Consider the following 24,286-nt stretch of genomic DNA (forward strand, 5'->3'; position numbering starts at 1 on the left):
TATCCCAATGTTGGGTATAAAATTGGCTTAAAGGGATATTTCACTTTCAAACATGTTTGGGGTCATTTTAACGTCTACTCATGCTTTTGTGAGTACCCGTCCCCAACCCCAGACAGTTTTGAAGTTGCTTGATTCAGTATTTAGATATCTGATATTCATTTTAACTGACACGCCCCCTTCCTTTACAAACCCATTGTAACTTCAAACTCCATTTTAACCATGATATATTAATCAAAAACACCTGTCCTTGTTATTGGTGACTAATACTGGCCTCCTAATACGTGACGGGCCATGTTTTTTTAATTACTTTTTAATGAATTTTATTAAATCGTTTTATTGTATTAAATTTCCATTTCCCCCCAAAAAATTAAAAAATAAATGAAAAAATAATTGAAAAAACACTGCCCCCTCACGCATTAGAAGGACAATATCAGTCACCAGAACCAAGAACGGGTGACTTGCGACATATGTGTGAGGGTCACCCGTTGTGTAAAAAATTACAACAAATAAAAACGATTTTCTTTTCTTTAGATAGCCGATGCAATGCATTGAGAGCTTATGGATCAACTATTTTCAAAATAGTTTTGTGGTTAAGTGGTTAAGCGGTTACACTGATGATCACGCAATTAACTAAGCTTTGAGATTCTGTCAGTTTCTTGATTGAGTTGATACTTGATGTATGTTTGGTGTTAATATTCTGAATATTCTTAGAATAACCATTTGTTTGCCTTGTGTATTCAGTAATCATTTGCCTTGTTTATGAACCACATTTGTGACAATAACAATATTCTGACTTGTCAATAGCAATAGATTGCACAATGACATTGTTGATTATGGAGAGTTTATTATTGATTTATTCATGACATGGATTGTGTCACACCATTAGAACCCCACTTGTGTAGATTACATTTTGAAGAGAGAATAACAACAACCATCGTTTGTCAATATTCTGATTTCTAAGCCCAACATCTAATGCAAGATTAGTGTGCGCTAGATAATTAAGAAGATAATGACAATACATGAGTGGGAGTGCTATGCCATGACATATCATGGTAAGACCTTAAGTGTATCATGGCCATTACACCATAGTTTTATTATTAATATTTATGATTTACAAGCGCCAAAAATGAAATACAGCTGTCGTTTGCTAGGTTGGAGGTGATGTAAACAAGATGGATGCGTTCAGAGTGCTGTTATCTGGAGAGACGCTGTACTGCCAATCATTACAATGCATCTCAGCCAATCAAGATGTAAGATGGTCAGAACTACAGCAACTGCGGTATCCTTGCAAATAAACAACAGCTAACAAGACACTGAGTGAAACACAAATAAACTATAGCTTCCTATCCGTGCCTACTTAACCACTTAAGCCCTTATACTTCATTGACCAGTGTCCCCCAGGAGTCTATAATAGGCCAGCTCTTTTTTCCCCCCTACTCCAAATCTATTCACCGAAAATAACCAATCTACAAGCTGTTTGCTATATGTATTACCAGGTTAATCCTCATATAGTTTCCAACAGTTCTGCTGAGATCCTATACGTGAAACTCTGAAAAATGATAAGACGAAATCCAGAGACCAAGCTGTCAATCACGTCTGCTTTATAGTAAGCGAAGCGAGCCTCTGTCACGTTAACAACATGTATGCAGACATACGGTATGTCTGGCTGGCTTTCACATGATTCAACAATCCTATAAGAGTAATGTTCCCTCTTCAAAGTGACACCCCAAATATCACATCGGACACCTTTTTAAAAAGCTTGTCTCTGGAGACTGCAGGTTTGCTGTATCTGAATCCCCAATGAATAATGTATGAATACATATATGTTAATATTGTGGGTATTGGATAGCTCAAAATAAAGTGAAAAGACCCAGTGCAGAAAAAAAATCAAAAATGCTATAAAAAAAAATAAAATACATAAACAAATAAGATGAATATTGTGGCGTCTTATTAGAGGAATGCTGTTGTCGGGAGCCAAATCTGACCAGGTGAAGTCCAATGGAATGTATTTCATCTATAGAGGCTAGCTAGACTATAAGGTGAGCTACGTCACACTGTGGTACTGTACATTCCCCTGTTCCTGTCCTCATGGGGCGGCTGTGTGTGTGTGTGCGTGCGTGCGTGTGTGCGTGCGTGGAATGGATGGGTGCAGTTCTGATCGGATGGCTTTTAAAGTAGAGCCCCTATGGAGTCCGCACCCATGTGTAGTCTGTTGCCTGCACGTCATTATTTCAAACGTACAGTACAGTGTGCCATCGTTGCCTAACGCTGTCTGTTTGAGTATTACTCAATTATTCAAACAAGTCAACCGGGGGAGGGGTGGGGGGGGGGACTCAGTCGTTCGCCACTTTCATTTATCAAATCAGAAAGGGAATGATTTGTAGAAAGGCTCCATTCCTATTCTATTTTCTTGTCATTGTATTTTCTTTTTCTTTTTTATTTCTTTGAGTATGTTGTCTCATGTGTTGTACACTTATGTGTTAAAAAATCAATAAAAACATTGAAAGAGAGAAAGGCTCCATTCCATGGCACAATGGGTGGTAAAAATTGGTGCCAACATGGAGGTATCAGAATACGAATTAGAAGGACTCATTCTATGATTAGAAGAGGGAGGAGCGGCGGGGGGTGGGTGGGCGGTCGGTCGGGTGGGAGACGGTGGACTCGCTTCTATTTCCAATATCCTAACATCACGAACATCACTGTAGAAACCCTCTACTGTGTATAGCAGAAAACTAGTTTCATTTCATTTCTCTCACTGAAGTCAAGTTCCATGGAGTTCTCTTCAGAGAGTCACACGCAGCGCTGTCGGGTGGAAACCTTTTGTGTCTAAACACAATCCAATAAGAAAAAAAATCTAAAGTGTCCTTGTAGAGCTGCAATTTTTGATACTTTTGCGCAACACTGTCATACAACAAAAGATAAAATAGGGCATTGAATTATGGGGGAAAAGAAACAACAACACAAAAACATAAAAAGATGAAATATGGAGATAGAAGGTTTCTGCCCGACAGGAACAATATGTGGCTCCCCATACCCATTCCACCATAGATTACCAGTTGGCAACAATCACATGGATTTACGGGCCAGGCTATGTCTATACCAATAACTGATGTTCCAACACAGAGCCTCAGTCTGCAAAGACAATGCATTCACTGTCTTCTCCAACAGATTTTCTTGCCAGTACAGTGCTGTATATAATAAATCAGGTTTGCGTGCTTCTATTCTTTCTCATCGAGCATGCAAGTCAGCGTATTTGACCATTATTTCAGAAATGCCAGTCAGTGAAGAAACTTGAGAACGCTGTGGTTTGGGTTTTGGTTTAGGGAATCTATACACATTTGATATGGGACCAAAAAAATTACAGTGAACAGTGAAAGGTGAGCAGGCCAAAGTAAAACAGAGACATTATAACGTGCCCTTCTACTGTGAATAATGAAACAACCCAACCTACAGCACTGGGTCTCAAAATGGGGCCCGGGGACCCCCAAGAGTCCTTGAGGCGGTTCCAGGAGGTCCCCGCTAAATTATTGATTGTTTAGTCCCATAGAGGTCTGTAACTCAGAGAGTGTAAGGATGTATGATGTCCATGCTCTCTGAAAGAGGAAGAAGAAGAAGAAATAAATATGTATTTACTGTATACTGTATATATGAACCTTGGTTCCCTTCATTTATTTTTATTTATTTATTTTCCCCTTCTTTTCTTCATTTTTCACATCCCTGCAGTGAGGGCAACAACAGAATTCACCTTTTAAGAACCCAGTGCCTGAGTCTTGAATTGCAGCATGGGTTTGTTGTGCTCTCAGTTAGAGACACGTACAGCATCATTTTAATTAGAAAACGCCTGTTCAGTACCTTTCAGAGTGTTCAAATGTACAAGTACACTCTCAGAGTTACATTATCACTGAGGATTTTACAGTGTCTGGGGTCCCAGAAATAGAAATCGTTGCCTGATACATATTAAAATGGGGGTCCTTGAAATTAAAAAGGTTGAGAATCACTGACCTACAGTAGTACAGTACAGTGTATACAGTACCTGGTCCGTACTCCGTACAGTATTTAATACACTGAAGCTCAGCAGCTTGATCACAAATCTTAAACTAGCCATTAAAGTAAAATCTATAGATCTGCTGAATGCTGTTTATGCCCCCATGGACCAAAATACGTGAAAATGCAATTAATGTATCTAAAGACCTGATCTCTATGTGTGTATGTGTTTTATGTTTTGGTAAAAAAATCAATACAAATATATTAAAAAAAAAAGAAAATCTAGTGAAACTGCCAAATGTTATGCTCTGACCTATTTTTCTTCTTCAGTGAGTATAACAGGTGCAAATACTGTGTAGCCAGGTGGAGCAATTAAAAGGGCGGTGGGCTGTACTGTATGTTATTATTTGTGACCCATCAAAACAATTAACTAAGCCAACTCGAAGCAGAGGATTTAAAATGAGCTTCATTCACACCATATGCAAAAGCAAAAAAAATGGCTGTAGCAGACAGATGGTGGTAGGTGACTTAATTACAGGCAGCTATTAACACAAGCAGCATTTTGTTTACTGCATCTGTGTGTGTGTGTGTGTGTGTGTGTGTGTGTGTGTGTGTGTGTGTGTGTGTGTGTGTGTGTGTGTGTGTGTGTGTGTGAGTGTGGGGGGGGGGGGCTGGGCAGCATAATATGGATTAGAAAACCTCACAGCTCATAAACCCTCCCAAATGAGTAATTCTAAAGTGTTGCATTAATATAAGCAATACAGTCACTATACAGGAAGAAAAATAAAAAGGATTTATATGTGTGCAGAGAGCGCAGGCCATGAAAGGTTACTGTACAAATTGCTGTGTATGAAACAGCTGATTATATTTCCATTTCAGACTGTTCAATATAATTAGGTGCTGCATGGAAACAGTATGCAAAGAGAATCCCCACACAGGTTTAAAGGACTACACTACTGTTTTTCAAACTTATCTTCATGTCTTTATCGGTAAGAGTAATGATCAACATGGTGCTAACTAAGTCCGTCAATGCTCTCTGTATTATCGAAGCAGCAAATAAACATCCTATCTCACCTCTGCCACTAGGGGACACTAGGGACAATGGCCTCGAGAGCTGTTTGAGAGAGTTATTTGCAGTGTATTCTGGATATTGTAAAACACCAGTCCATTGCATTTAATCAAAAAGTTGCATCGATCAACCCATGTCACAAATTAAACATCCACAGATTGGACAGTGGAGTATTCCAATGGAGCAGTTTTACTTTCAGTTTTCAGTGGTACAGCATTGCACATTTTCTGCACTTGAAGTTTAAGTACAATGAATCTTTGGTGTTATGAGGGCGGCAGTGGCTCAAGGGTAGAGTGGCCGGGAGAGCGGCCGGATGGAAGCCATGAGGTTTCCAGTTCGATCCCGGGCTCCCCCAGAGTTAGTGTCGAAGTGTCCTTGAGCAAGACACTGAACCGCTAATTGCTCCCGATGAGCAGGTTGGTGCCTTGCATGGTTTCCTCCGCCATCGGTGTATGAATGAATGGGTGAATGTAATGCACAATTTATGTAAAGCGCTTTGGATAAAAGCGCTACAAATGCACCATTTACCATGAGTACTTTCATTTGAGCAAAGATTCTCACCATTTCTTTCTAAATGTTGTAGGTATTGCATCATTTTTTCCCCAAGCATTCGTTGTATGAAACATGCTTGGTGTACTTGGGTGTGCTTCAATGTACTTTTAACAACTCCAGTTTGTGTGTACAAATGGAACGAAATAGACATGTACACTCTCAGAGTTCAATGAACACTCAGGATTTTACAGTACACAAAGATGCTGGTGTATGTTGCTTACCGTAAACATCACTGTAAAGACTTGTAGACAGTGATCCAGTGTTGAAAATGGCATTCCAACAGTAAAGTGATTTCTTGTCGTGACAGTTGTCACAATGATTCTCAACCTTTTTAACTTCAAGAACCCTCATATGCATTAGGCCACGGACCCACATTTTGATACAACGTTATCTTCAGGAGTGGAACCCCAATCTACACTGTCAAATTGTCATTCTCATACGGGTTCCCTTTGTACACGGTAGGAGTTGCAGACCTGTAAGGGTGCATTTGGTTCCTAACTATAAATCATTTACCTGGGGACCCACTGGAACCCCCTCAAGGACCCTCCCGGACCCCACGTTGAGAGCCAGTACTGTACATGTACATATTAGTTTGGAGTTTGCTGAAGACTCTTTGTGAAGAATTCAGCCTGTAGGGCAGTGTCACGTTGTCAACAGCAGTCAAGGGTGTCCCATTTCTGTCAGACACACACACACACACACACACACACACACACACACACAGGCGCACGCACACACGCACGCACACGCACACACACACACACACACTTTTGCTCAAGTACTGTTGTGTACAATTTTGAAGTAGTTTACTTTGAGTATTATAGTTTTCTGCTACTTTACACTTTGCTCAGAGGGAAATATACTTTTGACTCCACTACTTTTAGTTAATTTGCATTCAGAGTATTAATACAAATATAGACAAATAAATTAAGAAACTATTATATCAGTAAGATTAGATTTATCAGTGGGGTACTACAAGCTACTCAGCAATATATACCCCCCCACACACACACACACACACACACACCCCCACACACACACACACACACACACACACACACACACACACACACACACACACACACACACACACACACACACACACACACACACACACACACACACACACACACACACACACACACATAAAGCCTGAATATACTTTGGCATATGCCGTAATCGTGCGCCGAAAATTGCCGATGTAGAAGCTCACGTCTCAATGCGAGGCGTTGTGGGGCTTGTAGATCTGCTATTTTTGGCTCACAACTCTGTCATACGACAGAGCATAAGCATAAATGACGGGTGGGGGGTATTTGCATTGGGAAATCTTTGAATAAATAAACAAATTAAGATGTCTGTGCCCTAAAAAAGTCATCAGCAATCAGTCAGAGGCAACATCATGAGCGTTTACACAATGTCCCTTGGGGCGATGAGCCCAGAAATACATTACCTATTATAATTCAGCTCTCACAGCAGCAGCAGCAGGACACAGCATCAGCTGATCATGACCCCCTGTCACAGAGAGTCCCAGCTTGCATAAAAATAATTTAGTTGTTGGCATTAAAGTTACACAGGATGTCTGGTTTGCTGATGCTTAAGGAGAAGAGTGCAGGGTAATTGTGCAATTTGCTGTGCATATGGTTGCTGTCGGACAGATTTTGTAATGTGTTTTTTTTGTGCGCGTGTGTGACAGTGACATACATGCAAAAGTAACTTTTGCATGTCTTGCAAAACTTGTGACTAAAATAATAACTACATCGGATAGATGGGAGCACAGGTTCTTTTTTTCCTCCATTTCCTGCAAAGTAGCGGTTTTGGACATTTTGGTTTATAGCGACGATATACATACTGTATTGGGAGATTTGTATTATTGGTCAGACGTCAAAGTCACAGTGTATGGTATTTAGTAGTAATAATGTATTAAATGAAATAAATCAACACATCATTATCTAACATCAAAGGCCAGGAAAAGATTAAGAGGTGCATGGTGCAAGAAATATTGTGAAAAAGAGCTGTCTCGCTTTGGTACCGTATGTTCTTTTGTTGTTATTATTGATAACACGTGACGTTTTCTAAATGCAGTGGGTGGAATAGTACATTGTATGCAGGTATTGTGAAACGCAATTACGCCCATAATAAATTGTTAACAAGATTTACACATTTAACTCAAAATTCGTACAAAATGGAGCGATTAGTGCTGAATATATATATTATATGTCTTTTTGAGAGAACATTGTGCCAATTAGTAATATCTCTATATACTCTCATAGGGGCGTTATTGCTAATGAATAGGCCCTGTAGGGGCTTTTTATTTTTTCCTAGGTCATCAGGGTTTTTGTTAATTTACATTTCCCCCTCCAGAGTTTCTATTTTTAAAGGACAAATTTCTAACGGAAATCTTCAAGTCTTTTTTGTGTTGATCAAATCCCAGAGCATGCATGGGTGCACATTTTGGGTCTTCTTTTCTTGCTGACATATACTGGTAAAATCCCAGCCTCTGTCACCTTCAGATTTCGGGGCACAATCTACAATTCACACTTCGTACTTTCTAAAGAGCATTCCTTGCGCATTCTTTGCCCTTTGAGATAGGGGACCAGTCAGCCACCATCAAGGGTTAACACGGACGCCCTTAAACCCTGTCATGTTTAATTAGCTCCCATTCTCTCGTCGTGTAATGCAAATTGAAGTTTGTGGATGGCACAGGAGGCACGCCCCTCCCCCACCCCCTCAGCCCTCACACTTGCCGTTCCTCACAGTTACAGTAACAGCATTCCCACAGACCACACTTCCACATCTATAATTGATTAGCCCCTGTCTCTTCGTGTATTCCTCCTCTATCTGACGCTTTGCCTGCACCCGAGCCTAACCTGAGTTACCCTCAGCTCCTTTCCCAGCTCCCCAGACCATTTCACCTACTTATACCTGAGTAGCTGGATAAAGAACTACACACGTGGCTGTGTGTAAACATTTACATGTACATGCCCCAAGTTTATGATTTTTAATGCAAAGAGTACTGAACAGGCGTTTTCTAATTAAAATGATGCTGTACGTGTCTCTAACGGAGAGCACAACAAACCCATACTGCAATTCAAGGCTCAGGCACTGGATTATTATAGAAGGTGAATTCTGTTGGTGCCCTCACTGCAGGGATGTGAAAAATGAAGAAAAGAAGGGAGAAAATAAATAAATATATAAGTGAAGGGAACCAAGGTTCATATATTCAGTATACAGTAAATATATACTTCTTCTTGCAGAGAGCATGGACATCATACAACCTTACAGCAATATTGTGGAGATGTAGCCTCAGACAGGGAGCAAGTCAGGGATCTGAATCTAACCTTTTATCCGCCTTGTTTCACTAAATCGCTGATCGCCCAGGGAGAGAGGGCTTTTCTCGCAGGCTGCATATCTTTCCCTCACCGAGATCCTTCACAGCCGCCCTGAAATCCAACGGCGGAGCTTGATAATGCACGATAACGACTCATGATTGTGTTTCCTCTAACAGGCCTCAACGTGTTCTAACAAGGTTTAATTACTATAACGGATTGTATAACGTGCCTCGTGCAAGGTACGGCGGCGAGATGCAGACGCGGAGAGATGCAAGGAACAAGTAGAATATGTCTGCACACCGCATGGGAAATAGCAGCCACTCATCCACCTAACATTTGCACTCGGGTACGCTTTCAGAGGAATGATGCAAGCGAGACTGCAGCGAATGCAAGTATAGTTGGCTGTAGCGGGTTGTTTTTTTCCCCACTGGCTTGACTCTGATGGGATTTAATGGAGAAAAGTGGTGTCAGCGAGAGGAGCGAAATGCCTGGGATCATCTGTGCCTCTAAACCATCCAGCATGATCACACACATGTACTGCTGGCCAGCACAGCAGGGGATTCTTTCTGAGCCTTGTTTACCGTAATATTACGATTAGATCCATCTCTGCATGGCTAGATGCAGATGGCCCACAATATGTGTATGTTTGGATATCACATAGATGTGATATGCATGTGTTCATGGAACTGTACGGGCGGTATCGCAATAAAGCACATGCCCAACTGCTACCATTCAGGACAAAGGGAAACTAATTAAAATGGTAATGCGATGCTATCACACAGATCCATAGTAATATGGTATATGTCCATGGCATGCTTTCTTTTGCGCTGATTGCAGACTGCGTATATATGTGAAAATTCTGAAATGGGCAAAGATGAGTGTAGTGCACATAAGGTCCATGAGACCTAGACAGATTTGGAGGTGAGCAGAGACAATGAAAAATGTTTGTGTGTGCATGCGCACACGCACGCGCGCACACACGCACACACGCACACACACACACACACACACACACACACACACACACACACACACACACACACACACACACACACACACACAGGATGGGTCAGAATAATCGAATATCGACTATAAAAAATATTTTATATTATATTTATATTATAGATTATGTAAAAAAAATATCTAACTATGTTTTAGAGGATACCTAGTATGGGTGTAATATTTATGTATCCTCTTTTTTGCATTTACAGGAAGTAATTAAAATTGAATTTTAGGGACTTTTGATAGATATAAAAAATACACAAAAATGGATTGACCGTGGGTATGCTCTAAAGGTGTGAAAACAAATTTGCGCGGTCGAATATTCAAATAATCATTATTAATAGAATTATAGTAATCGAATTTCATTTTGGTCACTTTTACACATCCCTAACATTAACCACTTTCCACTGGGTGTCCCTGTTTTGGGCATGTCATCATAGGTGCAATTTTAAAAAAATATTAAAATTGTACACATTTTCAAGCTCACAATAGGTCTGATGTGGCGTGTTGTCAGCTTGTAGATCGGCTATTTTTTATATTTGTTGTCCGACGAAGTACTGTACAGTATAGGATTTAAGTGGTTAGCAGGCCACCAGTCACCATCGACCTCCAGGAAAGAAAGCATTGAACATCAGTCCCTAAAGCTTAGCTCCGACTATAAGAGAAATCAGACAATTCATCCCCGATTTGCCCCTCCCGGGTCCCGGCAATCAGATAAGAACTCTGGTTCAGGGTCTTGATCATACTGATGTTCTGTGCAGAATATTTGGTAATATGAGGGGTTCACAGATTCCAATCTATAAATCTCCCAAACAGTTCACAGACTCACCGGAGCCGCCTGGTCATTTCAAATCTGTTTCATACATTATTTACAAGTTAAAATCTGGATGCTTTCTGAGTCAATGAGAGACGAGTCTAGGAGGCAGAAGAAGGGGACTTTTACCGTGGCGACCGCGGAGAGACAACAAGCTGTACTGTGGATGTGTGAAGAAAACAAGCTGAATGCATTCGTTCGATAGCTAAAATGTAGGAGTTCAAGACCAATTCTTATACAATACTGCTAGTAGCAACACTGCAGGCAGTGCTTGCACAGTAAAATAAATAACAAGAAAAGCGAGGCCTACTAGTCCAATCTTTAAATATTGATAGTAACTTACTATTATATGTGCACAGCTTGTGAGAATAGAAATGGCTTTACAAATACTCCTTGTAACTAAAGAAGGGTGAAACTGTAAAGAAGGGTGAGACTGGCTGTAACGCACCTGGAGCTGATGGCAAGCACACTGACACTGTGGGAGCTGACCCAAGGCACAGCTAGGAGAGGAAGGGGGCACACCTCCTACGTGGAAACACTGCGGCGTGACAGCGGATCCAGCAACACCACAGAGCTCCGCACTCCTATGATGCTGGATAGGAGGGTGTGCCGAGTTTGTGTTAGCGAGGGTGCAGCTAGTCTGCACCCTCGCTTCACATCGCATCACATCATCTTATCAGTGTAATATACTCTATACAGTATATAAGATTTGCAGAGGTGCCTCTGTTTTGGTTTATATTTGAGAGGACAGACATAAATTCTGTGGACAAGCTGACAAATGCTTACAGCTTGGGCATCAAAATAAGTGAAGACCAGATAAAAATAAAAGATAAAAAATGAGTATATAAATGTGTCAAGAACACAACTGCCATTATAACACGTCTTCTAATTTCTCATAGCTGGAGATGGAGATTAGTTTTTCGTACTGCTTCCCCATGATCACATACTTTAAGGTGGTGCGTTGCTCCCTAGAATAGTCTGTGATGCACCGTTATGTTCTAATATTGTAGTGCAAGTATGTTTGCAATTATCGAGAAGAAAAACTGTGAAATGTCTCCCTATAGTAGTATGTGTGTAAATGTGTGTGATGTAAAAATCGGCTTGAAGTTTACCCACTTAAATGCTGTACTAGTTGACCGGGGTCCAACAGGGCTCTATACTTAGTTTGCTCTTATTTTCCCCTTCTACACAAAGCCCTATCTTGCCTCGAAGTGGCTAAACCCACTATTTGGGGATTTAGCATTGCGCAAGGGGCGTTCCCGTGCAAAAGTAGCTATTTTCGGACACCAGCCTTATCCCTAAAACACCTCCACTACCTGTTACATTATGCATAGGTGTGGTTTGTGCGTTACAAGGATAAAACCAATCACCGTGCCAGATGCCATTGCCTTTAAGAGAAGACTGCGCAAGCCATTATCCCTAATGCAATCTTACGCTCTCGCCCTCTCTACCCATGGAAGAGCGACGTTGCTATGGAATAAAATTATAATTGATACACAGAAATATCACTCACACATTGCTGGTTGTGGAGGACTTTAAATTACAGCAATCTGCTTGTGTTCTGGATTAATTAAACAAAATGGTCTGGTGTGGTTATAGCAAACGCAGATCAAACAACATTATATTAGTCTTTGATGAGCTTAACTGGCAACTGCTGATGAAAACACAATTTATTAACACAAGGAATTAACAGTCAAACTTTTGTGGATTACAGTATAATTGTAATGACAATCACATTCACAATCACTTAATTCCGAAGTGCACTCTGCGGCCGCACTGAGGCACTTATAATGTTGGACACTATACACCCGACGTTTGCTTCATACGCTCTAGCCTTTGATTGCCTTTCAATAAAACCATATTTGATAGACATAAGTATCATCACCTACATGTTACTGATTATAGAGAATGTTATATTATTGTAATCCGTTCTATATTTCCTGCGCTAAGGATTAATGAAACTGAACGGAGCGAATGGCATCGCGCACGACACGCGGCACAAATCAACTTTGAATAGACTATCATCTTATAAACACAATTGACACAAGGAATTGACACTCTCACTGCCTCTGAATGTTGTGCCGTTGTGTGCCCGGGCAACTCGCGACATGTCCAGTGCAGGCGCGCTCTACCAAACGACTTTGGCATAGCGGGTGGTTTTACAATCCGCTATGCGCTTTCCCAAACGTGTGTGGGCAAGATAGCAATTTTAGGGATAATGCAACAACACGCCCATGGCCACACCTCCAGGTGCAAATAACGGAGTCGGCATAATGTATAGCGGGTAGTGCGGCCGTTTAGGGATAGTGCCAGCTGCCTAGTGCGTAATTCACGGGTAGCGGGTAGTGCAAAGGGGTAAGGCACCAGCCAAGAAAGGGCCCTTTGCATCTCTTTGCCGAAAATAGCTGATCTACAAGCTCACAAGTACGACGCTTGTAGATCAGTTATTTCCCCCCACATGTTTACCTATGTCCGCCGAATGTTCGCCTATTATGACATGCCCAGAATAGGAATGCTGGGGTTCATGTGATTAAAACTCTTTTAGTCTGAGTCTGGACTAATATAAGGTAAGTGGATGAGAGTGGGGGGGGGGGGTCTCCACTGAACCCCAGGAAGCAGCTTACCAGATTATTCACCTCCAATGATGCACACATACCCCCTCCCTCCCTACTAAGCTCAAGGCCGCCCTACATAAACAGTGACTGTACATAAAACACTGCAAGCCAGGATTCTACAGGAGCAGCGGTGGGTGGCTGCCACTGTTGGGATCTAACACTGTGGTCTGTGCGACTGACCTACTGCTCTACATTACACATGAACAGACAACCTAACCGTCGCTTTCAACACAGCACTGTTTTGCATAGGGCATCTCGGCAGATGAAAATGGACTTTCAATCAGACAGAGTGTGGTCCCACTTCAGGAAATGACACCCATTCTTCATGTATGACAGTTCCACAGACAGGCATGCAAGGGAAATGAGTAAAAAAAACTATCTCATGGTAGGGGATAATGAGGTGATCAGAGTCACCCATTAGAGAGGAAAATATAACTCTTGCATGCTTGCTTGCATGCATGCATGCATGCAAGCATACGCCATGAGCCAGTGAGTGTGCATGCACAACACTCACTGGCTCATAAGCGCACACAAACACTGAGGCACATAAGGAAACTCAGACATACACTCGTATACACACACACATTTTGTTTAACCATATGAACCCAAGCGACCGGCATGTCATAAAAGACGCACATTTGCTAAAAATATAGCAGATCTAAAATCTCGCAGCACAACGCAAAACGATGTGTTGTGAGCTTGTAGATTTCAGTGAAGAGATTTGCTGTAAAGGGAGCAAAGGAGGGGACCAAGTACTGTATAGACCCCGGGGTGATACCGGTAAACGATTCCGGGTTTAAGTGGTCAATAAAACATAACGGTTCAATCCAGTAACAGCCGCATTCTGCAGACATACAGATTTCAAATGTGTGTTCATGCTCGGCTCAGCATGGCTTTCTCTATCCCATCCGCCTCTGTCTCTCAGTAGCAAGTTCCACCTATAGTTTCTAGTCCTCCAACTCCTCTGACAATCCTGCTTATTCACAGACATCATGTTTCTGTCACTGCCTTCACAATCTATACTTAGTATTTCATGCTATCTCCCCCCAGGTCCCATCTTCACTATCTGTTTTTTCATCTCCCAGGGAAGCAAAAAGAAGAAGAAGAAGAAACAAAAAAGAATGCATGGCATGCAATGCTGCTGATGCTTATTCGGGCTCATCTAAAGCCAAGGCTCAATTAAAAGAAAACACAGATGAGGAATTTAAATATAGCGGTTCATTATCAGAGGACGATGTGTGGCGCATTGCTTGACAAAATAACAGTAAATACTGACGAGGCTAATCCCGGCACAGCTGTTAGTATTAGGTCCTCTAATCCTGGTCCAGATCGGTGATGTGCTCACACTGGCTCCAGGACAGATGAGTGACAGACAGGCCACCAGGCTGCCAAGTGGGCTAGAAGCATGATATCACCGGCCTGATGTTCATTTTTAGACAAGTGCTAAGCTGTGAACCTGTGGGGCCCTGGCTGCCATCTACCAACAGTACAGATTTTGGTCGGCAGTGTTGCGTATTCCAACTAAATATACTACACAATGCTTTGCCAAGAAGTGTCAATCATCATCACTAAATGACAATTTGAGTATGTCTTTGTATTCCTTACGCTGGTCTTGTCTAAGAGGGTCGGACAGCTGTACAGTATGATGGGCTACCAGGAGGTTCACAGCACGTACAATTAGGCCTTCAATGAAAAATCCATGTTAGGACTTCAGGTTCCACTCCAGTCAAGAGAATCGCTCAGCATGTACAACCCAGGTCTGAAAGAGGCTGCACAGGACCAACAATGCTGTTCAATAGACTACAGCTGGAATTAAGGTCTGCTTTTTCGCACTCATTGCAACTTGATCAAATGAAAGATGGCAGCACATAATCCATTATGCTATCAGCATCAAATAACTGTATAGACATTGTCAACCAGTAGGCGTCCTACCCAACACCGGGGTCGAGATTTCTCAGTGAAGAGTAGGGGGACCACCTCCAACCACTGCAGATGTGCTAGTTACTTTAGTATTGAAGGGATATTTCACTTTCAAACATGTTTGGGGTCATTTTAACATCTACTCTGGCTTTTGTGAGCACCTCAGTTTTTAAGTCGCATGATTCAGTATTTAGATATTTGATATTCATTGGATCAGACACGCCCCCTTCCTATATAAACCCATTTGTATAAAACTCTATTTTAACCATGATTCATTGAAAACACCCGTTCTTGGTTCTTGTGACTGATATTGGCCTTATACTGAATCAAGCAACTAAAAAAACTGTTAGAGGTGCTCAGAAAAGCCTGAGTAGACGTTAAAATGATCCCAAACATGTTTGAAAGTGAAATATCCCTTTCACATACAGTACTCTACCATGCAGATTGGTTAAAATAAAGTTGTATTCATTTAAATAAGTACCGGAGTGTGGCTTTAATACCGATATGCATATGCTCACCAAACAAAAAGGGATCAGACCCACTCAATTCTCTTGGCTCCTGTTCTAACTTGTTTCATCAAAATGAAATCCTATTAAATCTGTTAAAGCCGTCGCCACCTGCCAATCCGGGTCTAAGCACTGAAACGCTAATAATTGATCACAAAGTCCTCCCCAGCAGCTAGGGGGGAGGAGAAGCAAACAACGCAGGGGTACATGGGTGTTTCCCTGTGGGCGGTGTAATAACCCTTTAAATCATGGGAAAATGACTGCTGTGACAGGCTGACTCTGCAGACTGCAGCGTTGCACTTCTCTATCTGGGCTGCTGACACACTGGAGCCAGCATATACTCTGTCTTCTGTCTGATCTGCATACGACGCCATGTGTCAAGCCCAATTGTCTGTGGCCAGATGAACAAAAGAGAGGAGAAACAACATCTGGTGTGATGTACAGTATCAGTGTACTGTATGGAGAGGTCACATGGCTGAGACGTGTAGGAAATGACTGACAGACGGCAGCATGCACATGGATGCTAACCAACAGAACGTATACACAAAGTGACAAAATGACAGTGTTTTGAGTTTTTCCTGCTAGCTATGGGGATTTTGTTTTCTCACAAAACTGGACACGGCCACATATATGCGCACTGTACATCAGATCTATTTTTGCCAGCCAAAATGTCAAATGCAATTTCTGCTTGCTGGTCAAATTGTTATAATCCCATCCAACCACCTCTATTTTCAATGCATGTGTGTGTGTGTGTGTGTGTGTGTGTGTGTGTGTGTGTGTGTGTGTGTGTGTGTGTGTGTGTGTGTGTGTGTGTGTGCATGTGCGTGCGTGTGCATGTGTGTGTGTGTGTGTGTGTATACACTGTACAGTATAAAGTAAAAAATATGTGAAAAGGTCATTATGATAGAATTTGTGCTATCGCACTATACCAGGAGGTCAGTTCAAAACATGAAAAATGCTGGCTTTGCACAAGTCAAACTGGGAATGATTCATGCGTGCAAGAAAACGCACACAGGCATGCATGCACCCTGGGTGCAGCACCCAGACAGGCACGCACGCACGCACGCATACACACACATACTGAAAAGAGCTATTTTTTTAAGGAATGGGAGACAAGTTCTGCATGCTACACACCTTGACTTCCTTGTCTGTCCTCCCTCAATTTGCAATTTAGTTTTAAGATATAATTCATGACACTTGAATGGTTTCATTAAATTGCATGTGCAAAGTCGGGAAAACATAAATTGCATGGACTGGATGGGGAATACATCCCTACACAGTTTAACAACTTGAAGACTAGCATCCCAATTCTGGGGGGAACATTCACCAAAAATAACGCGACATGTTGTGAGCTTGTAGATCGGCTATTTTTGGCAAAGAGATTTGGTGTAGATGGGGAGAAGAGCACACCAAGTACAGAGACAACTCATGTCCAGTTTAGTAATAGAGGGTTTAAGCGGTTAAAACAATCCTATACTACTCACCTCAGAACAGTAGATAACCACAGACGAATAATACATTCATATACAACTGACCTCAGAACAGCACATATACAACCACAATGCAATAACACAATCCCGCATGTACGGTGTACAACTGACCTCAGAACAGCAGATACAACCACAATGTAATAACACAATCCCACATGTACCATGCTGACTCAGAAAAGATATTGAATTTTAAATGAATATAATTGAACAATATCATGAAATGAATTAATCTAATTGCAAAATTGAAATGTACTGCCATCAAATAATGTGCTATTGCCATTGCCCCCACAGTAAAATATGGTGTGTTCATTTTCTAAATTACTAAATTATACTGTGCAATATAACTGACAATGCCACTAATGCCACTGTTGAAGGGCAGTCTGGAGCCCTGCTGATTGCAGTACTCATGCAGCAATATTGACCATCCTTCAGTCAAAGTTTAATGCAAAGCACATTTTTTATGGGGACCTCTGTACCCATAAAAGACGTCTACCTCCACAGAAACTCGTGTTACAGTGCTTAAGCATTATAAGTACTGAAGTGGCATTGACATTCCCTATTAGTCAAGTGGTTGCAGAATTTGATAGATGGATACATACATATTATGAAGCACGAGTCTGTATTACAAGTGCTAAGCAGTCTTTGTTCCCAAAGTGTCCAAGGAGTGTTTTCTTTTGTTTTACCCCTGCTCCTGGTCAGACTGAATATATGCATTTCCTTTTGGGAAATCTGATTTGTTTGATATAATAAGTAGGTCGGGAGGGCTTGGTCGGGCTTATTGTTGGTATCAGCCGATAACGCGGGAGTCTGTCCCCATTACAATGCACTAGACGCCTGGGAGTTAGAGTGCTGAGGTGGAGCGCCACACCTACCATCAGCTCTCTGTACTTACCGCACGACTTGCCGCACCCAAGCCGTGCTACACATACGCTGAGTCGACAGTGCCCGGGATCGAACCCATGACCTTGTGGTCCAATGGCGAGAGCTCTACCGACTGAGCTAGCCAGACACAACATTGTTGTTATGTCTGATAATATCCCAATTTAACAATTTCATTAAAAATTTATGTTAACCACATTAACCGTCGTGTTCCAATTGCGGCCAAACTTTCAGTTGAGATAACTGAGAATTTGAGAAAATAGCCGAGCTACAGGGTCACACCATGTCGCAATCTGACACGTCAGCTTGTAGGCTATTTTCGCTATTTATCACAACAAAGTATATAGAGCTTAAGTGGTTAAGATCCCACCGCCCCCATTTGTTTTATAAATCTAACTTCAAGTTATTTGTCAACTAGGCCATATCAATAATACTCATTCTATTCAGCAAGTGTCTCAATGTTTGTGGGTATTTCCCATCATTACAGTAACACCCTTATGTTTCATAATTTGGCTGTTACTACAGAGAAACATTGAAGCACGCTTTAAGGTGGAACTCAAGGATTTGAGATGGAATAGCCTGATTGAATCTTGCACCATTTCTTTCATAATAAGATGGATTACAAGGTTGTGTCATATCGCATAAGGGTGTTCATCATTTTCTTTAGGTGAACATTGAAATTGACCCCCACTTCTTTTACAGGACTTTTCAATTCTATCAATGCATGTACAGTACAATAACATCGTTTTGTGCCAGGATATTGATATCTTGGATATGGATATGTGAATATTGCACAATGTTTGTTTATGATGCCTTTGCAAAACATATAGGATCTCAATCATATACAGTAGATTGATATACCTATCAATAATAATGTAATATTATGCCACAGTTTTGCTAAAGGTTTGGTGTAACATGTATACTGATGACACCCTTTTTGTTTAGACAACAAAAGACACTTAGCTTTGGTGTCAACCAGTTTGTCAATTGTAAATTGTATTGACTACTATAATGTTTTTTGGAACGATTGTAGGCTCATCTGCAAATTGATAAGCATTGTGACAAAGAACCGTTAGGGCCTCTTGCCACATCTTTAGACTTTAGCAGTAATTACCATTTCAGGCAACTCTATTTACACCAAACATGAACACCCCTTTAAGGCTAAGAGTGTCCTGGAGAGTAAACCTCCAAGATATCATCACAAACATTTAAGATATCATTACCAAAAGCCATATTTTTTAATTATGAAAGCTTCATTATGACTGCCTGCTCCAAGCCTCAGACTTTTATGTGCTTGCATAATCCTTTGGCAAAAAAATCTTTGACTTATTTGAAGAAGATCTCAATAAACTGATGGCATTAACACAAGTACCACAACAGATGGCAACCACAACATCAGACACTGCAGAAATTCCTTTGCCTTGGGTGCATTTTGTGTTGGTCTCTGTCTGGAAGTATTCAATAAATTCACAACCTCACAATTTACTTCTGCAAGCAACTGAAGCATGGCTTAAAGAAAACTGGGACAGGTATCATGAACTGGGTGCACTTATTATCCATATTATGATACATTATAACCCTCTAGTGCAGTAACTTTATTACTGTTCGTAAATGCCAAGCAATGCCCATCAAGTGAATAGTCTTTTTTAAATATATACAAGAATATTGTATCAGGTAAACTCTGAGAGCTCCTGTATATAAATAGTTGGCTACATAATAATAATATTCTAATCAGGTACAGAGATGCTACTCTCATATAACTAGGTACTGAATGTTTCATTTTTGTTTTTCTCCATTCACCAAAAACCTTTTTTCTTTTCTATTATTTCCCCTTTTTTTGTGAGTGTATGTTTTGACATAGCCCTTCTTTTTGTTTCCATACAGATACAGAATTATTTCCAACCAAACAGAGGGATTTTTAAGTTTCCTTATCATTTAATTGATCGGCAGCGACAGCTGTAATAATGAATTGTTTCAGAACAAATTCATAAATTACCAAGCACAGCATGTTTTAACAACTTCATTAGCCAGGGCTAGAGGTTCTATTTTCCATGTTTTATCAGACTGAAACAGTCATTATGTACCTTGCATTCACATTCTGTTTACGACCAATCACAAGAAGAACATTCCAATCAAAAAACAACATCATCTTTGGCAATTACAGCTGGATAAACTCCACCCCAGAGTGTATGTATTACTCCTTTGTTTGAAGAAGCGTGTATGAATTAGTAATATGACCAGTGATCCCAATGCTGCTAAATAGGTTAAAGGAAAGAATATATAATCACGTATGACGGAGAGATGGGCGGGGGGGATGAAATTCAGAGAGAAGCACATAATTCAAGACATGAAGCTGTTGAAAGGGATGCGATGAGAGAAGTGTTCATTCTGGCTGGGTGGCTGTGTGAGCCAGAGCCTTGGTGCTTGTACAGCTGAGTGCTGCATGGTTGAGTCGGCAACTGACGGCGACTCACTCTCTAAACCGTCACCCACAGAGAGTTCCACAGCCGTCACATGCCACTGAACCACAGTAAACAACACACAATGCACGCACGCACACACATGCGTGCGCACGTGCGTGTGCATGCCACACACACACACACACACAGAGAGAGAGAGAGAGAGAACACAGCACATAGCACAACCATTTTCATTAACAGAACCACTGGCACACTCAGCCCAGCTGGTCCCGGAGTCGACACTGGAACTGCACATCTGGTGTCAACGCTCTGCGAGAGCGAGGCCATCTGGATGGACTGGAGGGGGGGAGACACGGAGAGTTGTGGAAAAAAAGGGATTCTAGTGTGAAGAGAGAGAGATGGGAGTAGGCAAAGGGGACTCTTCCTGAATACCAACCGTATCTTTTGTCCATGTACACACACATGCGGAAGCATTCGTGGTACAACCCACACACTCTTTGATACAAGTCCAAGAAAAGACCGAATTATACTTTGTCGTACGACAGTATCGTGTGCCAAAAATAGCGACAGGCTCGCAATATGTCGCGGATGCATTGTGAGCTTGTACTGCAGATCTGCTATTTTTGGAATGAGAAACCATCGTACGACAGAGCAAAAATGAAGCAGAAGAACTAATAGACTCCAAACATTCTGAGATTATTGCCATTAACGTGTTTAGTGGCTCCTGCTCGCTTGAGAATGTGTCTTCTCAGCATGGATAAAACTGTATATTGCTCTTTAACATACAAAGGGGAGGTTAATATTATGCATTAATATATTTTTAAGTGTTCCCATATGACACTGCACGCCACTTCATAATGTCACTGTATTCTCTTCTATCTGCCGTGAAGTCTAATATTATTCAATGTGTTAAAACCTCGGCTGTTGAAGCCTAAATCGAATCCATGCAATGCTCTGTTGCCCACATTAAACTTAATTTATACTTCAGTGGAAACTATACGTGTAGAGCTGCACAAACTGTACATGCAATAGGTAGGCTTTAAAGGGTGCAGGGAGAACATTCACAGAGACATGCCATCTACAAAATGGTTAAATGAACAAGCAAATACCCACAGAAGAAAGCCCTCCATGCCTTTTGCCCCTAAGAAGCAGACAGGTTCAGAATAACATTAGCCCCACCCTCCTGAATACATCAGTATGACTCCATCTTCTCCTTAATTTTACTGACCACAGTCAGACCCCAAGTAATAGTGAAGGTAAGAGGTTCACACAATATCACAGTTTTGACCCCCCCCCCCCCCCCCACACACACACACACACGTCTCACACACACACACACGTCTCACACACAGACACACACGCGCACACACACACACACACACACACACACACACACACACACACACACACACACACACACACACACACACACACACACACACACACACACACACACAGTATAATGCACCTCCTGGCCGCTTCCAGTATTTCACTAAATGAAGCTCTTGCTAAGCCTTGATCAGAATGCTCACATGAGCAAGGGCATTATCCACTTACTGTTATTAATGCTGCGGTTCTCTACAGAGGAGAGGACAGGCACACACCACACATGCACAATACAATCGCTATCAATAGACATGTATACTGTAGACTCGCAAGCCAGTCTCTGAACGCTTTGCTCAGCTAGAGACAGGTGAAAATCAAAGAGCCTTTGTTGCTGAAACTTGGAAGAAAACAATGTGTGAGATAAAATAAAAAAATAACTGCAGTGCAGAAGACAATGCAAAGACTTTAGAGTGGCTTAGACTTCATATTGGGGCGGTATCAGGATTGGTTTACAAAGCAATAATAGGAAAGTCATAATAGGAGTAGGTTTATTAGCAACATTGACCTCCCAGACGTATCAGTCGATGGATATCTCTGATTGCCTGGCAACACAAGACTAATATAAGGCATTGGATGGTATTTGTATATATTATTTTATTTTTTTAATTACTAAGAAGCAAATTATTTCTCAAGATACAAGCTGATAATACAATAACTTACTCTGAAATGTTAGCCTCTGGGTAGATCAAAAACAGAGTGTCCCTCACTTGTACCACACTTAAACCTCAGCCATAGTTAATTAGAAATCCTAAAATCTTCACTCAAATCAGCCACATTAATTAATACAGTATTTTGCACAGCAAGGTCATAATAGTTTAGGATTTTTCATTTTAGTTTAGTTTTAGTTTGTTTTGTGGATTTGCAGGATTGAAAAGGTGTGTAATAAAAACTGAACAAAAGATAGCATTTAAAAATGTATGCAGTTACAGATGAACCACCAACCATCCAAATTTTGTCTATAATTTCGGTTCGTTTTAGTTAGTTTTGTAAACGCACAATACAGTTTCAGTTAGGTTTCTTTTGTAGTTCAGTTAAGGAAAATGTTTTTTCAATTTAAGTTTTCGTTATTTTGTTAGTTTTCGTTAATTATAATAACCTTGGTGTAAGTCTTCTACTAGCTCTTAGAAGAAACAATAGATGAAAGAAGGATGGACAGAGAGATATTGATTCTGAAGTGTGTGAAGGCACAAATTGATTCTATGTGAAGGTAAGGATCTTTTTTTTTTAAAAACATCTATTTTTGAGCTTTTGTGCTTCTATTTGACACGACAGTAGGCTGACAGGAAATGGGGAGAGAGAAGGGGACTGACATGCAGCAAACGCCATCGGGTAAGCCAGCGGTCCAGGCCGAAGGTAAGGATCTTTAAAAGATATACAGTACAGTATGAGAGGGAAAAAATCGCAATGCTTCATGAAAATAGCCATGTACATATAGAGCCATAGTGTATGAGTAATGTGCATTGCTATCGTGCATGCAAGCTGAGCAATGTATTTGCATTAAAGATCTATAAGCAAGAAGGATAAACATTTGTGCAGTATGTGAATACATTTTATGTGAGTTAGTGAGTGCGCGTTTGCGGGTGAAGACCCAGAGTACATAAAACACTACCTACAGCCCTATACTGTAGGTAGCGTGCCAACGTTTGCCTGCAGTACAGTGTTCTTGTGACAATCAACATCGGTACCTTTGTGGGGATGATGGCAGGCTGTAATTTGTTTGGAGAAGGAAAGGGCTTGTTGTACCCCAAAGACTAGCTCTCTATTGTGAGGTACAACTAGGTTTCCTATTAAGTTTGCTGTTGCCTGCCAAAGGTACCTTGCCGCATTGAATATGACACTTGTATTGGCCAGTTGAGTTAATGTAACAAAACATGCTGGCATAATATGAATGCCATGTGCAGTTCTGCAGTTTCAGGAGATTTGTTTTTGTCACTTTAGTATTGCATTTAGCTTACCTCACCAGTCCTAAAAGCTCTAAAAGATTAAAGTCACTTTCAAAAGCCACATTCAGAGAAGTGGTTAGCATGAATTTCCAAAAATGTTTGGAGTGCTTTGGGGAGAAAGATATTTAAACAAGTATTGATATCTAAACAAGTATCATCATTCACAAAATACTACTAAGTAGAAAGAAATAGGCTATATATATGTCTCCAGAGTGTTTTAGATGTACTCTGAAAGACATTGTTGTCATGAGTTTAGTTTCATTGATTGAGTCGGAAGAAACTTTTAATTGAATTGCTCTCAAGGTCGGGAAGGGCGTTCAGTCCATTGAAGTCTCATGGTCACCGTTTTCAGTTAGTGGGTGGATGCTGTGCTGTGC

General features: G+C 41.1%; 1 protein-coding gene across 1 annotated transcript in view; it reads right to left on the reverse strand.

Moving 5' to 3' along the window:
• LOC308090753 (roundabout homolog 2-like) overlaps nucleotides 1-24,286 on the reverse strand; it is a gene marked incomplete at its 3' end in the record, with an annotated part of 110,027 nt that overhangs the window by 46,662 nt on the left and 39,079 nt on the right. The window lies entirely within an intron of this gene.

This window comes from Gymnoscopelus braueri (assembly GCF_963280865.1).
Source record: "Gymnoscopelus braueri genome assembly, chromosome: 8".
NCBI lineage: Eukaryota > Metazoa > Chordata > Actinopteri > Myctophiformes > Myctophidae > Gymnoscopelus > Gymnoscopelus braueri.